Consider the following 13,845-nt stretch of genomic DNA (forward strand, 5'->3'; position numbering starts at 1 on the left):
ATGGACCTCGCTTTGTGCACAGGGGCATTGTCATGCTGAAACAGGAAAGGGCCTTCCCCAAACTGTTGCCACAAAGTTGGAAGCACAGAATCGTCTAGTATGTCATTGTATGCTGTAGCGTTAACATTTCCCTTCACTGGAACTAAAGGGCCTAGCCCGAACCATGAAAAACAGCCCCATACCATTATTCCTCCTCCACCAAACTTTACAGTTGGCACTATGCATTGGGGCAGGTAGCATTCTCCTGGCATCCGCCAAACCCAGAATCGTCCGTTAGACTGCCAGATGGTGAAGCGTGATTCATCACTTCAGAGAATGCTTTTCCTCTACTTCAGTCCAATGGCGGCGGGCTTTACACCCCTTTTGCCAACACTTGGCAATTGCACGTTGGTGATCTTAGTCTTGTTTGCATCTGCTCGGCCATGGAAACCCATTTCATGAAGATCCCCGACAAGCAATTATTGTGCTGACTTTGCTTCTAGAGGCGTTTGGAACTCGTTAATAACTGTTGGAACCGAGGTCATACGATTTTTACTCGCCACGCGCTTCAGCACTCGGTGGTCCCATTCTGTAAACTTGTGTGGCCTACCACTTTGCTGCTGAGCCGTTGTTGCTCCTAGACGTTTCCACATCACAATAACAGCACTTACAGTTGACTGGGGTAGCTCTAGCATGGCAGAAATTTGACGAACTGACTTGTTGGAAAGGTGGCGTCCTATGACGGTGCCATGTTGAAAGTCACTGTGCTCTTCAGTAAGGCCATTATAGTGTAAATGTTTGTTTATGGAGATTGCATGGCTGTGTGCTAGATATTATACACCTGTCAGCAACGGGTGTGGCTGAAATAGCCAGATCCACTAATTTGAAGGGGTGTCCACATACTTTTCTATATAGTGTATATAGGGATTTCTACACATTTTTTTAATATTTTTTTTATGTAACCTTTATTTAACTAGGCAAGTCAGATTAAGAACAAATTCTTATTTACAATGAAGGCCAAAACCGGACGACGCTGGGCCAATTGTGCGCCGCCCTATGGGACTCCCAATCAAGGCCGGATGTGATACAGCCTGGATTCGAACCAGGGAATGTAGTAACGCCTCTAGCAAAGAAATACAGTGCCTTAGACCTCTGCGCCACTCGCGAGGATCCCGAGGACTCTGCAGGATCCGCTACCACTTCCTCCTCCTTTCAGCTGCTGCTCAGTGCTCCGCTGCTGCGTAAACACGAAAGACAGTTTGAACACACGTAGTTCTTTGTTGTAACAGTAATCTATTGCAAACATATGTACCACATAACATGCAGTGTAGCGATTTCATGTTCTTTTTTCAGGTGAGTTAGCCTATATGCAGCTATTTAGGCAAGCTATATGTTTGCAGCATATCAAACAAGCAAGACACAGACAGGCAGTCAACATCGATTTAATGTGCAAACATTGGCTACTGGGAGGCAGACAGGCAGTCAATGTCATAGTGTTCTTTATTCAGCAACTCTGGCCATATGGCAGAAACGCTGATAGATTTGCCCCAATGCATTGTGTAGACTGCGTCTTGCTTGTGCTACAGTAATATCTGTTACAGCAGACAGAAGGTTGTAGCATTCATAATATATTTTTTAAATGTTCTTTCAAATCGCCGCAGTTTGAGTTTTTAAGTGTTTTCTCTCCAAATTATGCTTTGGCCAGAAATACGAGTATAGGACGAGTCAACAACATTATTTGGGTATGAGTTAACATAATATTTACTTTTCACTGGACTTTTCATTTGTAACTGGACAGTTACTTTAACCAGATGCTATACTTCAACATTGTCTAGTAAGACCCTATGTCAAAAGTCAATGTATGACTGTTCTATGCATATAAGCAATGAATTGGATTTACAAAATGTATATTTCTCTATTTTTGATTGAAGGGAGAAGAAGATTGAGGGCCTGACCTTTCTCCGTGGTCTGACGCAGTACCATTCAGATATACTACTTAACAGGCTGCATGACGTCTGTCTCGCACTCATCCAAGAGGTACGACCACGACTCCTCATTCTTTTAGTCTTCTATAAATGTTCACGTGAAACGGCAGTCCATTGTCCTGGGGACCTTCATTCAATCCCCTTCTATTCATAATCTCTGCCTCAATCAATCCCCTTCTATTCATAATCTCTGCCTCAATCAATTCAATACAGGGTGGTTCTTGTAGACTTTAGCCCTCAATGATTGATTTTCCCATGTCCTAATGAGGACATTTGACCATTCATTTGACCATCCTTCCTCAGATGTCTGATTATAAAAAAAATGTATCTAACTGATTTAATGATATCATCTGATTGTATTGCTCCTCAGGTGAGGAACCTTCGTTCGGGTGTGTCCCGTGTTGCGGTTGGGGCAATGGGTGAGCTGTACACTGCTCTGCAGAAGGGCATGGACCAGGAGCTGGAGGGCACAGCCAAGGCTCTGCTGCAGAAAGCTGGGGAGTCCAACGCCTTCATCAGACAGGATGTGGATGCAGCATTGGACAGCATGGTGCAACACTGCACCCCGACACGCAGCCTGAATGCTCTGCTCACCAGCGGCCTCAGGTCAGACACACTCACAAGAGAGCACTTTTAGCAGTTCTTTACCTGAATTAGGGCTACATGCTTTGCGTGTAGACATTACATTTTTATCATGCTTGTATCTTATCATTAAAATAGGTCATTAGGCTTTATTTTCTATGTGGTGCTGACCACATCCCTGATATTGTCTCTTGTGAACAGTCACCTGAACTCTGTGGTGAGGAAGTGCGCGGGTCATCACATGGCCAACCTGATGGAGAACATTGGTGCTGCCCGCCTGCTGTCTGGAGTGAAAGACCTCACCGACCGAATACTACCTGCCGTCACCAAGCTGGCACAAGACTCCTCCCAGGAAGCTAGGTAGGGAGGGAATTCTGTTCAATACCAATGAATGTTTGTTTTAATAGTAGCAGGTGTGTCTGTAATCAATAGAGTGAGTGACATTGTTTGACTCTGAGGCTGTTCTGCTCCTCAGGTACCAGGGACGCCGGATGCTGTTATTTCTGTCACTGCACAGTGATTTCGATAAGATGTTGGAGAAATATATCCCTGCCAAAGACCTGGCTCCCATCAGAGACACTGTCTTCACACTGAAGACTAAGGTACAGAACACTGTCTCCACACTGAACACTAAGGTACAGCACACTCTCTCCACACTGAACACTAAGGTACAGAACACCGTCTAACTGAGAAGGTGTGTGGGACTGTTATGAGTCATTCCTGTCTATTTTAGTCTCCCCTTGCTGGGGACTTGCGTTTTGAGACAAGACGCTGTTACTGTAAGAAAGCAGCAGTTTAGACAGGAAACGCCACATTAGTTTAAACATTTATTAGAAAAGACGACAATAAATGCAGTACATTAGTCTTTGCGTTAGGCTCTGCTCCTTCATGGTAGCTATACCAATGCCAAGGTATACTATACCAATGCCTCTGACTGTACAAAAGCAGAGCCCAAACAAGTGGAGGCTGGGGAGAGTGGTGGGAAAGCAGAAAACAGAAATGAATGGCGAGTAACGTGTTACAGCAATGGCATGTCACCAAGAACACCAGCACATGGCACTGGGCAGCAGCCATCAGAATGTGTGTGCAGAACCCGGTCAACTAAATAAACCGCCATATTAAGGTAGCGTGATGAATCTAATTGCTGCAATATTAGCTGATGCTATCAGTTGGGGTTCCTGTATGAACCTGCTGCACTTAATTTACAGTACCGGTCAAATGTTTGGGCACACCTACTCATTCCAGGGTTTTCCTTTATTTGTACTATTTTCTACATTGTAGAATAATAGAGAATACATCAAAACTATGAAATGACACATATGGAATCATGTAGTAACCAAAAAAGTGTTAAACAAATCAATATATATTTAATATTTGAGATTCTTCAAAGAAGCCACCTTATGCCTTTTTATTTATACTTTTTTTTTCACCTTTATTTAACTTCATATGGATCAACTTCCGGGGAAATTGCAGAGCGCGAAATTCAAATACTATACATATTTAACTTTCATGAAATCACAAGTGCAATACGTCAAAAATAAAGCTTAATTTGTTGTTAATCCAGCCGCCGTGTCAGATTTCAAAAAGGCTTTACCGCGAAAGCAAACCGTGCGATTATCTGAGGACAGCGCTCAGCACACATAACATTACAAACAGTTACAAACAGCCAAGTAGATTAGTCACGAAAGTCAGAAATGGAAATACAATTAATCGCTTACCTTTGATCTTCGTATGGTTGCACTCACAAGACTCCCAGTTACACAATAAATGTTTGTTTTGTTCGATAAAGTCCCTCTTTATATCCAAAAACCTCAATTTTGATGACGCGTTTTGTTCAGTAATCCAATGGCTCAAATGCGGTCACAACTGGCAGACGAAAATTTCAAATAGTATCCGTAAAGTTCGTAGAAACATGTCAAACAATGTTTACAATCAATCCTCAGGTTGTTTTTAGCCTAAATAATCAATAATATTTCAGCCGGACAATAACGTTGTCAATATAAAAGAAAAACAAGAAAAGTGCGCTCTCGGTCGTGCGCAGTAACCAGCTCTGGGGTCACCCCAGGGTCCACTCACTCAATGTGGTCATTCTCCCTCATGTTTCAGAAAAAAGCCTGAAACAATTACTAAAGACTGTTCACAACTAGTGGAAGCCATAGGGAACAGAAACTGGGTCCTATCCCTTTAAATGGTGGATAGGCTTTCATTGGCAAAACAGCCATTTCAAAATAATGGCACTTCCTGGATGGATTTTCCTCAGGTTTTCGCCTGCCATATCAGTTCTGTTATACTCACAGACAAACTTTAGAGTGTTTTCTATCCAAATCTACCAATTATATGCATATATAGCTACTGGGCCTGAGTAGCAGGCAGTTTACTTTGGGCATGCTTTTCATCCAAAATTCCGATGCTGCCCCCTATCCTAAAAAAGTTAACCAGGTAGGCCAGTTGAGAACAAGTTCTCATTTACAACTGCGTCCTAGCCAAGAGAAAGCAAAGCAGTTTGACAAAAACAACACCACAGAGTTACACATAAACAAACGTACAGTCAATAACAATCACCACCTTCCGGAGACACCTGAAACCCCACCTCTTCAAGGAATACCTAGGATAGGATAAGTAATCCTTCTCACACCCCCCCCTTAAATGATTTAGATGCACTATTGTAAAGTGGCTGTTCCACTGGATGTCAGAAGGTGAATTCACCAATTTGTAAGTCGCTCTGGATAAGAGCGTCTGCTAAATGACTTAAATGTAATGTAATGTAAATGTAAATAACACAATCAAAAAATCTATGTACAGTGTGTGCAAATTTAGAAGAGTAGGGAGGGGAGGTAAGGCAATAAATTCCATGGGGGCGAAATAATTACAATTTAGCATTAACACTGGAGTGATAGATATGCAAGTCGAGATACTGGGGTGCAAGAGGATAAGTAACAATATGGGGATGAGGTAGTTGGGTGTGCTATTTACAGATTGGCTGTGTACATGTATAGTGACCAATAAGCTGCTCTGACAGCTGATGCTTATAGTTAGAGAGGGAAATATAAGTTTCCAGCAGAACTCTGAAGATAGATGGGAGGAAATCAATCCACATATGGTGTCCAGGACACAGCTGGGGGCTGAAGGGGGTCTATAACAAGCAGCAGCAATGGTGAGAGACTTGTTTCTGGGAAAGGTGGATTTTTAAAAGTAGAAGCTTGAAATTGTTTGGGCACAGACCTGGATAGTATGACAGAACTCTGCAGTAGATTGCAACTCCGCCCCCTTTGGCAGCTCTATCTTGTCGGAAAATGTTATAGTTAGGGATGGAAATTTCTGGATTTTTGGTGGCCTTCCTAAGCAAGGATTCAGACACGGCTAGGACATCCGGGTTGGTGGAGTGTGTTAAAGCAGGGAGGAGGCTTCTAATGTTAAAGCTGCCTTAAATGACAGCTTTGCACACTCTTGCACACTCTTAGCATTTTGTCGAACTGCTTCAAGAGCTGGAATGCATTTCAGTTAACAGGTGTGCCTTGTTAAAAGTTCATTTGTGGAATTTCTTCTTAATGCATTTGAGCCAATCATTTGTGTTGTGACAAGGTAGGGGTGGTATACAGAAGATAGCCCTATTTGGTAAAAGACCAAGTCCATATTATGAAGATATTATGAACATTTCAAGTGTAGTCGCAAAAAAACATCAAACGCTATAATGAAACTGTCTCTCATGAGGACTGCCACAGGAAAGGAAGACCCAGAGTTACCTCTGTGGCAGAGGATAAGTTCATTAGAGTTACCAGCTTCAGATTACAGCCCAAATAAATGCTTTACAGAGTTCAGTAACAGACACATCTCACCATCAACTGTTCAGAGGAGACTGTGAAACAGGCCTTCATGGTCAAATTGCTGCATAGAAACCACTACTAAAGGACACCAATAGAAGAAGAGACATGCTTGGGCCAAGAAACACTAGCAATGGACATTAGACCAGTGGAAATCTGTCTTTGTCTTTGTGAGACGCAGAGTAGGTGAACGGATGATCTCCGCATGTGTGGTTCCCACCGTGAAGCATGGAGGAGGAGGTGTGATGGTGTGGGGGTGCTTTTCTAGTGACACTGTCTATGATTTATTTCGAATTCAAGGCACACTTAACCAGCATGGCTACCACAGCATTCTGCAGCGATACGCCATCCCATCTGGTTTGCACACATCATTTGTTTTTCAACAGGACAATGACCCAACACACCTCCAGGCTGTGTAAAGGCTATTTGACCAAGAAGAAGAGTGATGGAGTGCTGCATCAAATGACCTGGCCTCCACAATAACCTGACCTCAACCCAATTGAAATGGTTTGGGATGATTTGGACAAGGAAAAGAAGCCAACAAGTTCTCAGCATATGTGGGAACTCCTTCAAGATTGTTGGAAAAGCATTCCAGTTGAAGTTGGTTGAGAGAATGCCAAGAGTGTGCAAAGCTGTCATCAAAGCAAAGGGTGGCTACTTTGAAGAATCTAACATCTAAAATATATTTAGATTTGTTTAACACTTTTTGGTTACTACATGATTACATATGTGTTATTTCATAGTTTTGATGTCTTCACTGTTATTCTACAATGTAGAAAATAAAAATAAAAACAATTATACATTGAATGAGTAGGTGTCCAAACTTTTGACTGGTACTGTACATTTGTGTGATCTATGAGTTACGTGTGTTAATGTGTTCTGCAGGGCCTGGGAGAGATGCCCCAGGACACCCCGTCAGCCAGGGGCCGGCGTTCCCACCCTGGCAGTGGGACAGTGAGGGCCTCATCACTCAACAGGGAACCACTCAAAGTGGTCAACAGGTGGGAAAACGCAGCACCAACTGAAACATGTAGCACTTTCCATACTATCCCTGAATTTAGTCTCTCTTCAAGTCAACATCTCTTATATACTGAACTGTTATGATTGAAGCCATGGCTAGCCTTGCTGTTTGTTTTTGCATTAGCACAGTTTGTGTCAATGAATGTAGAGTTTGTTCATGTGTGTATCCATCAGTATGAACTCCGTCTCCATGTCTTACCTACTGTTTGTGTATCTGCAGGCAGTCTGGGCAGTATAACGGAAGACCTCAAGCTCACAGCATTGCAGACAAGATCGAGTACATCAAGCAGCTCACAGCCCTGCTAGGTTCAAAGGACTTTAGAGAGCGCATCAAGGGCATCGACCAGCTAATGGTGGACTGCGAGCACAACCCCAACATGGTCATCAGCAGTATCTTTCCGGTAACTGATGTCAGCTGAACAAAACTGGATATTTTTTAGCCTCATATACCCTAACATGCTAATGGCCGAAATCCTCTGACTATCACAAAAAATACTAGCTATACATTTTATTGATGAAATCAACCATGCAAAGTACCATAGATAAAATGGCCTGTGTAAGCAGGTCATAGTTGAATCTGTAGTAATGCTTCTCTCATCTCTCTTTCCTTCTCGCAGGTGTTTGATGCCTTTAAGGCCAGACTGCAGGAGTCCAACAGTAAGGTCAACCTGTACGCTCTAGAGTCTCTGCAGAAGATTGTCACTGTGATGAAGGATAACCTTGCCCAGGTAATCTACATCCTGGTCCCAGCCATCGTGGACAATCACCTCAACTCCAAGAACAACGCTATCTACACTGCTGCAATTGGAGCCATCCACACACTCATCCAAAACCTGGGTGGGTGTCTGATGATGTTTCCCATCACATCATCTGTTTTGAGGCTTGAACGTAGCTTGACTTTTTGTGCTTGACTTTGTTCACAGATAACGCTCTCCTCCTCCAGCCCTTCTGCACCAAGGCCCAGTTCCTGAGTGGTAAGGCTAAGGTGGATCTCATAGAGAAGGTTGCAGGTATGTTCACTGAAACAGTTTGTTTGAGATATTCCCTTCAGTACCTAAGTTACATAGATGACACTTTGTAAACTTCATTTGGCTTTTAACATTTCAATTAGGATCTGAGTTGACAAAAACTCTTAAGCAACAGTTCACTGGCAACTGTCTTTCTGCCTTGTCACCCAAAGAGTCTTTAGCCTCTTAAAAGGAGGGAGAAACATATGTCAGGCCCATATGCTCTCAGCATTTCATAAGTTCCTTGTTACAACGTGTTTGAACTCTGACTCCTCATCCTCCAACCTCCCTCCCTCCTCTTCTCCTCTGGTCTGTCTTTCAGATCTGGTGATAGAATTATATCCCCGTAAGCCCCAGGTGGTGGAACAGAAGGCGTTACCCCTGCTGTGGCACCTCCTGGGCACATCCAGCCACAGTGGCACTGTCCACGGCCGGGGTGGCAGCGTGCGAGGAGCCACCTCCAACCTGTGCCAAGCCCTCTACACCCACATGGGGCCTGGGCTGGCAGAGTTTGCCGCTTCCCAGTCTGCCAACGTCCACAAGAGCCTCAACGAGCTCATGAGGACCCTCTCCTACCCCTGAGGGCCCCTCAGAAAACACAACCTTCAAAACACAATCAACCCCCCCCCTAGACAGAAGAACAGAAACACTGACCTTCCTTAAAGACAGAGATGTTCTACATTTCTGATAGTGCCTGCACTTTTTTAACGCTACAGAGTATAGAAAGTCCTTAAGATGAGAGCCCTTAAATCAACCCTCTTCTCAGCAAGCTATGGTGTCCTTTAATAAAGGAGCACAGGCAGACAGAGACTTCAGCTGTTGGCATCAGGTCTTACACTCTCAACAACCTGCTCTCTTTGCACTTTGAAGATGTCGCTCACTATCATGATGGTTGTCGTCATGAATATGGCTTGGTATGTATCGTCATATGATTGTTGCTGTTGTTTTTTATGAATCTTATTGTACGCATTTTGGAGACAACATTATGAAGAATGTACATTTGAAATGCACAAAAAGGAAACGGGACCTGAAAGATGTATATTTTAGCTGTTTCAGTTGATGTGAAATTTCTAAGATGTCTTATACGGTTGTTTAAAAGATTTGTCAGAGTGAAGATTAATGATTTCAAATATTTTGTATAGCTAAAAAAAATATGTGAGTGCACAGTATTAGCCTAATCTGTATGCTGTACAATGTTGCGGTATATAATGTATCTATTGTATATGGTTTGTAAATCTTATTGTAACAATTTGTTGATGAAGTGGTGTTCTGGCATGTCTTAGCGTTTTACTTTTTGCATGACCAAAATGTACTGACGTGATCAAAACATATTTATATTTTTGTTAAGGATATATATATATATGTGTGTATATATATATATATATATATATGTATATATATGTGTATATACAGTTGGGCAAAACAGTATTTAATCAGCCACCAATTGTGCAAGTTCTCCCACTTAAAAAGATGAGAGAGGCCTATAATTTTCATCATAGGTACACTTCAACTATGACAGACAAAATGAGGGGGGAAAATCCACAAAATCACATTGTAGGATTTTTAATGAATTTATTTGCAAATGATGGTGGAAAATAAGTATTTGGTCAATAACAAACGTTTATCTCAATACTTTGTTATATACCCTTTGTTAGCAATGACAGAGGTCAAACGTTTTCTGTAAGTCTTCACAAGGTTTTCACACACTGTTGCTGGTATTTTGGCCCATTCCTCCATGCAGATCTCCCCTAGAGCAGTGATGTTTTGGGGCTGTTGCTGGGCAACACGGACATTCAACTCCCTCCAAAGATTTTCTATGGGGTTGAGATCTGGAGACTGGCTAGGCCACTCAGGGACCTTGAAATGCTTCTTACGAAGCCACACCTTCATTGCCCGGGCGGTGTGTTTGGGATCATTGTCATGCTGAAAGACCCAGCCACGTTTCATCTTCAATGCTCTTGCTGATGGAAGGAGGTTTTCACTCAAAATCTCATGATACATGGCCCGATTCATTCTTTCCTTCACACGGATCAGTCGTCCTGGTCCCTTTGCAGAAAAACAGCCCCAAATCATGATGTTTCCACCCCCATGCTTCACAGTGGGTATGGTGTTCTTTGGATGCAACTCAGCATTCTTTGTCCTCCAAACACAACGAGTTGAGTTTTTACCAAAATGTTTTGGTAATTCATATTATATTCATAATATTTTGGTTTCATCTGACCATATGACATTCTCACAATCTTCTTCTGGATCATCCAAATGCTCTCTAGCAAACTTCAGACGGGCCTGGACATGTACTGGCTTAAGAAGGGGGACACGTCTAGCACTGCAGGATTTGAGTCCCTGGCGGCGTAGTGTGTTACTGATGGTAGGCTTTGTTACTTTGGTCTCAGCTCTCTGCAGATCATTCACTAGGTCCCCCCGTGTGGTACTGGGATTTTTGCTCACCGTTCTTGTGATCATTTTGACCCCACGGGGTGAGATCTTGCGTGGAGCCCCAGACCGAGGGAGATTATCAGTGGTCTTGTATGTCTTCCATTTCCTAATAATTGCTCCTACAGTTGATTTCTTCAAACCAAGCTGCTTACCTATTTCAGATTCAGTCTTCCCAGCCTGGTGCAGGTCTACAATTTTGTTTCTGGTGTACTTTGACAGCTCTTTGGTCTTGGCCATAGTGGAGTTTGGAGTGTAACTGTTTGAGGTTGTGGACAGGTGTCTTTTATACTGATAAGTTCAAACAGGTGCCATTAATACAGGTAACGAGTGGAGGACAGATGAGCCTCTTAAAGAAGAAGTTACAGGTCTGTGAGAGCCAGAAATCTTGCTTGTTTGTAGGTGACCAAATACTTATTTTCCACCATAATTTGCAAATTAATTAATTAAAAATCCTACAATGTGATTTTCTGGGGGGGGGGGGAATCTCATTTTGCCTGTCATAGTTGAAGTGTACCTATGATGAAAATTACAGGCCTCTCATCTTTTTAAGTGGGAGAACTTGCACAATTGGTGGCTGACTAAATACTTTTTTGCCCCACTGTATATATATGTATGTGTGTACACCGATGCCTAGCTCAACTTTGGGTGTAAACCAATTATACTGGCCTGGCTGAGTGTAACATTGAAACCATTTATCTTTAAACTAACAACTGATACAGAGACTGTGAAGCCCAGGTCTGTGAATCTGTTTCAGTATAGTGCCAGTCTTAACGTAGCCTTTCACTATTCTATGTTTAAATTATATTGAAATTGTTTGTTAACGAGATGAAAGACCGACTGATATTTAAAGTGTTTATTTCTATAAACTATATGCTTTGTTTTTTTATTTATGTACTTTATTGCTTCACATCTTTGTTGTAAAGAGACCTTTCCTATGCTATCATTGTAATTCCTCAGCTCAGTGTGGTTGGCCTTGCTGCCTTGTGTCGCCTAAAGGGGGAAAAGATGTGTGCTCCTGGTCTTTAATGTCTTGAGGAAGAGGGGGCTGTAAGGTAAGGATCTATTTCCAATTAGTTGGATTAGACATGCAAGATTGAGCATCTGAGTCGGTTATTAAAACAAGACAGCGATCACTGATTTACACGATTTGCTTTTATTTACATGTAAATAAATACAAAAATGAGTTTAGTTACATGACAAATAATAGCAAAGCAAATGTTAAGTTCCTTGAGAAGCTAGTTCTCATTGACATATAGTACCAGTCAAATGTTTGGACACCTACTCATTCCAGGGTTTATCATAAATGTTACTATTTTGTGAAGACGTCAAAACTGAAATAACACATGGAATCATTTGGAAACCAAAAAAGTGTTAAACAAATCAAAATAAATGTTATATTTGAGATTCTTCAAAGTAGCCACCCGTTGCCTTGATGACAGCGCTGCACACTTGCATTCTCTCAACCAGCTGGTATATAGAAGATAGCCCTATTTAGTAAAAGTCCATATTATGACAAGAACAGCTAAAATAAGCAAAGAGAAACAACAGCCCATCATCATTACTTTAAGACATGAATGTCAGTCAATGAGGAAAATTTCAAGAACTTTGAAAGTTTCTTCAAGTGCAATCGCAAAAACAATCAAGCGCTTTGATGTAACTGGTTCTCATGAGGACCGCCACGAGAAAGGAAGACCCAGTGTTACTCTGCTGCAGAGGAGAAGTTCATTAGAGTTCCCAGCCTCAGAAATTGCAGCCCAAATAATTGTTTCACAGAGTTAAAGTAACAGTCACATCTCAACCAACTGTTCAGAGGAGACTGCGTGAATCAGGCCTTCGTGGTCGAATTGCTGCAAAGAAACCAGTGCTAAAGTACAACAACAACAAGAAGAGACTTGCTTGTGCCAAGAAACTCTAGCAATGGACATTTGACCAGTGGACATCTACCCTTTGGTCTGATGAGTCCAAATGTAAGATTTTTGGTTCCAACCTCCGTGTCTTTGTGAGACGCAGAGTAGGTGAACGGATGATCTCTGCATGTGTAGTTCCCACCATGAAGTATGGAGGAGGAGGTGTGGGTGTGCTTTGCTGGTGACACTGTGATTTATTTCGAATTCAAGGCACACTTAACCAGCATGGCTACCACAGCATTCTGCAGCGATATGCCACCCATCTGGTTTGCGCTTATTGGGACTATCATTTGTTTTTCAACAGGACAATGACCCAACACACCTCCAGGCTGTGTAAGGGCTATTTGACCAGGAAGTAGAGTGATGGAGTGCTGCATCAGATGACCTGGCCTCCACAATTACCTGACATCAACCCAATTTGTTTAACACTTTTTTGGTTACGATATGATTCCATATGTGGGTTTTTTTCATAGGTTTGATGTCTTCACTTTTATTCTACAATGTAGAAAATAGTCAAATAAAGAAAAACCCTTGAATGAGGTGTTCTAAAACCTTTGACCGGTAGTGTATTTTGATTTGTTTAACACATTTTTGTTTACTACATGATTCCATATGTGTTATTTTATAGTTTTCATGTCTTCACAAAAGAAAAACCCTTGAATGAGTAGGTGTGTCCGAACTTTTGACTGGTACTGTATACACCCAGTGGCCAGTTTTAGGTACACTACCCAATTTACAAAAATGGTTAGCTCCTACAGACAGTGAGTCAGGTGCGCTGGTTCCATTATGCGCCAGTAATAGCCAGCCTCCTGGGCTTTTCACGCACGACAGTGTCTAGGGTGATCACCAAGGCATTTGTAGATGATCACCAAACATTTCTGTAAAAACTACGATAAAGTCTTGTGTTTTGTGCTGTTGGTGTTAGGTGCACTTGATTCAGCAGCCATAGCAGCGGGAAGGCAAAGTGTCAGCATTTTGAACTATTTAATGTGTCTGCTTATTGCTTAGATCACTGTGTCTGCACAGTTTCCTCAAACCATGGGCTGGAAAAAGAAGGCTTGAGCGCACAGCAAAGTTGATGACTTGAGACTCAATGAATACAGCAAAG

The 13,845-nt window shown here is 42.2% G+C and overlaps 1 pseudogene; it reads left to right on the forward strand.

The window, feature by feature from the left end:
• The window catches only part of LOC135508278 (TOG array regulator of axonemal microtubules protein 1-like), a 38,130-nt pseudogene extending 28,283 nt beyond the window's left edge, over positions 1–9,847 (forward strand).
• The last annotated feature ends 3,998 nt before the right edge of the window (positions 9,848–13,845 follow it).

Source organism: Oncorhynchus masou, chromosome 21, assembly GCF_036934945.1.
Source record: "Oncorhynchus masou masou isolate Uvic2021 chromosome 21, UVic_Omas_1.1, whole genome shotgun sequence".
Lineage (NCBI taxonomy): Eukaryota > Metazoa > Chordata > Actinopteri > Salmoniformes > Salmonidae > Oncorhynchus > Oncorhynchus masou.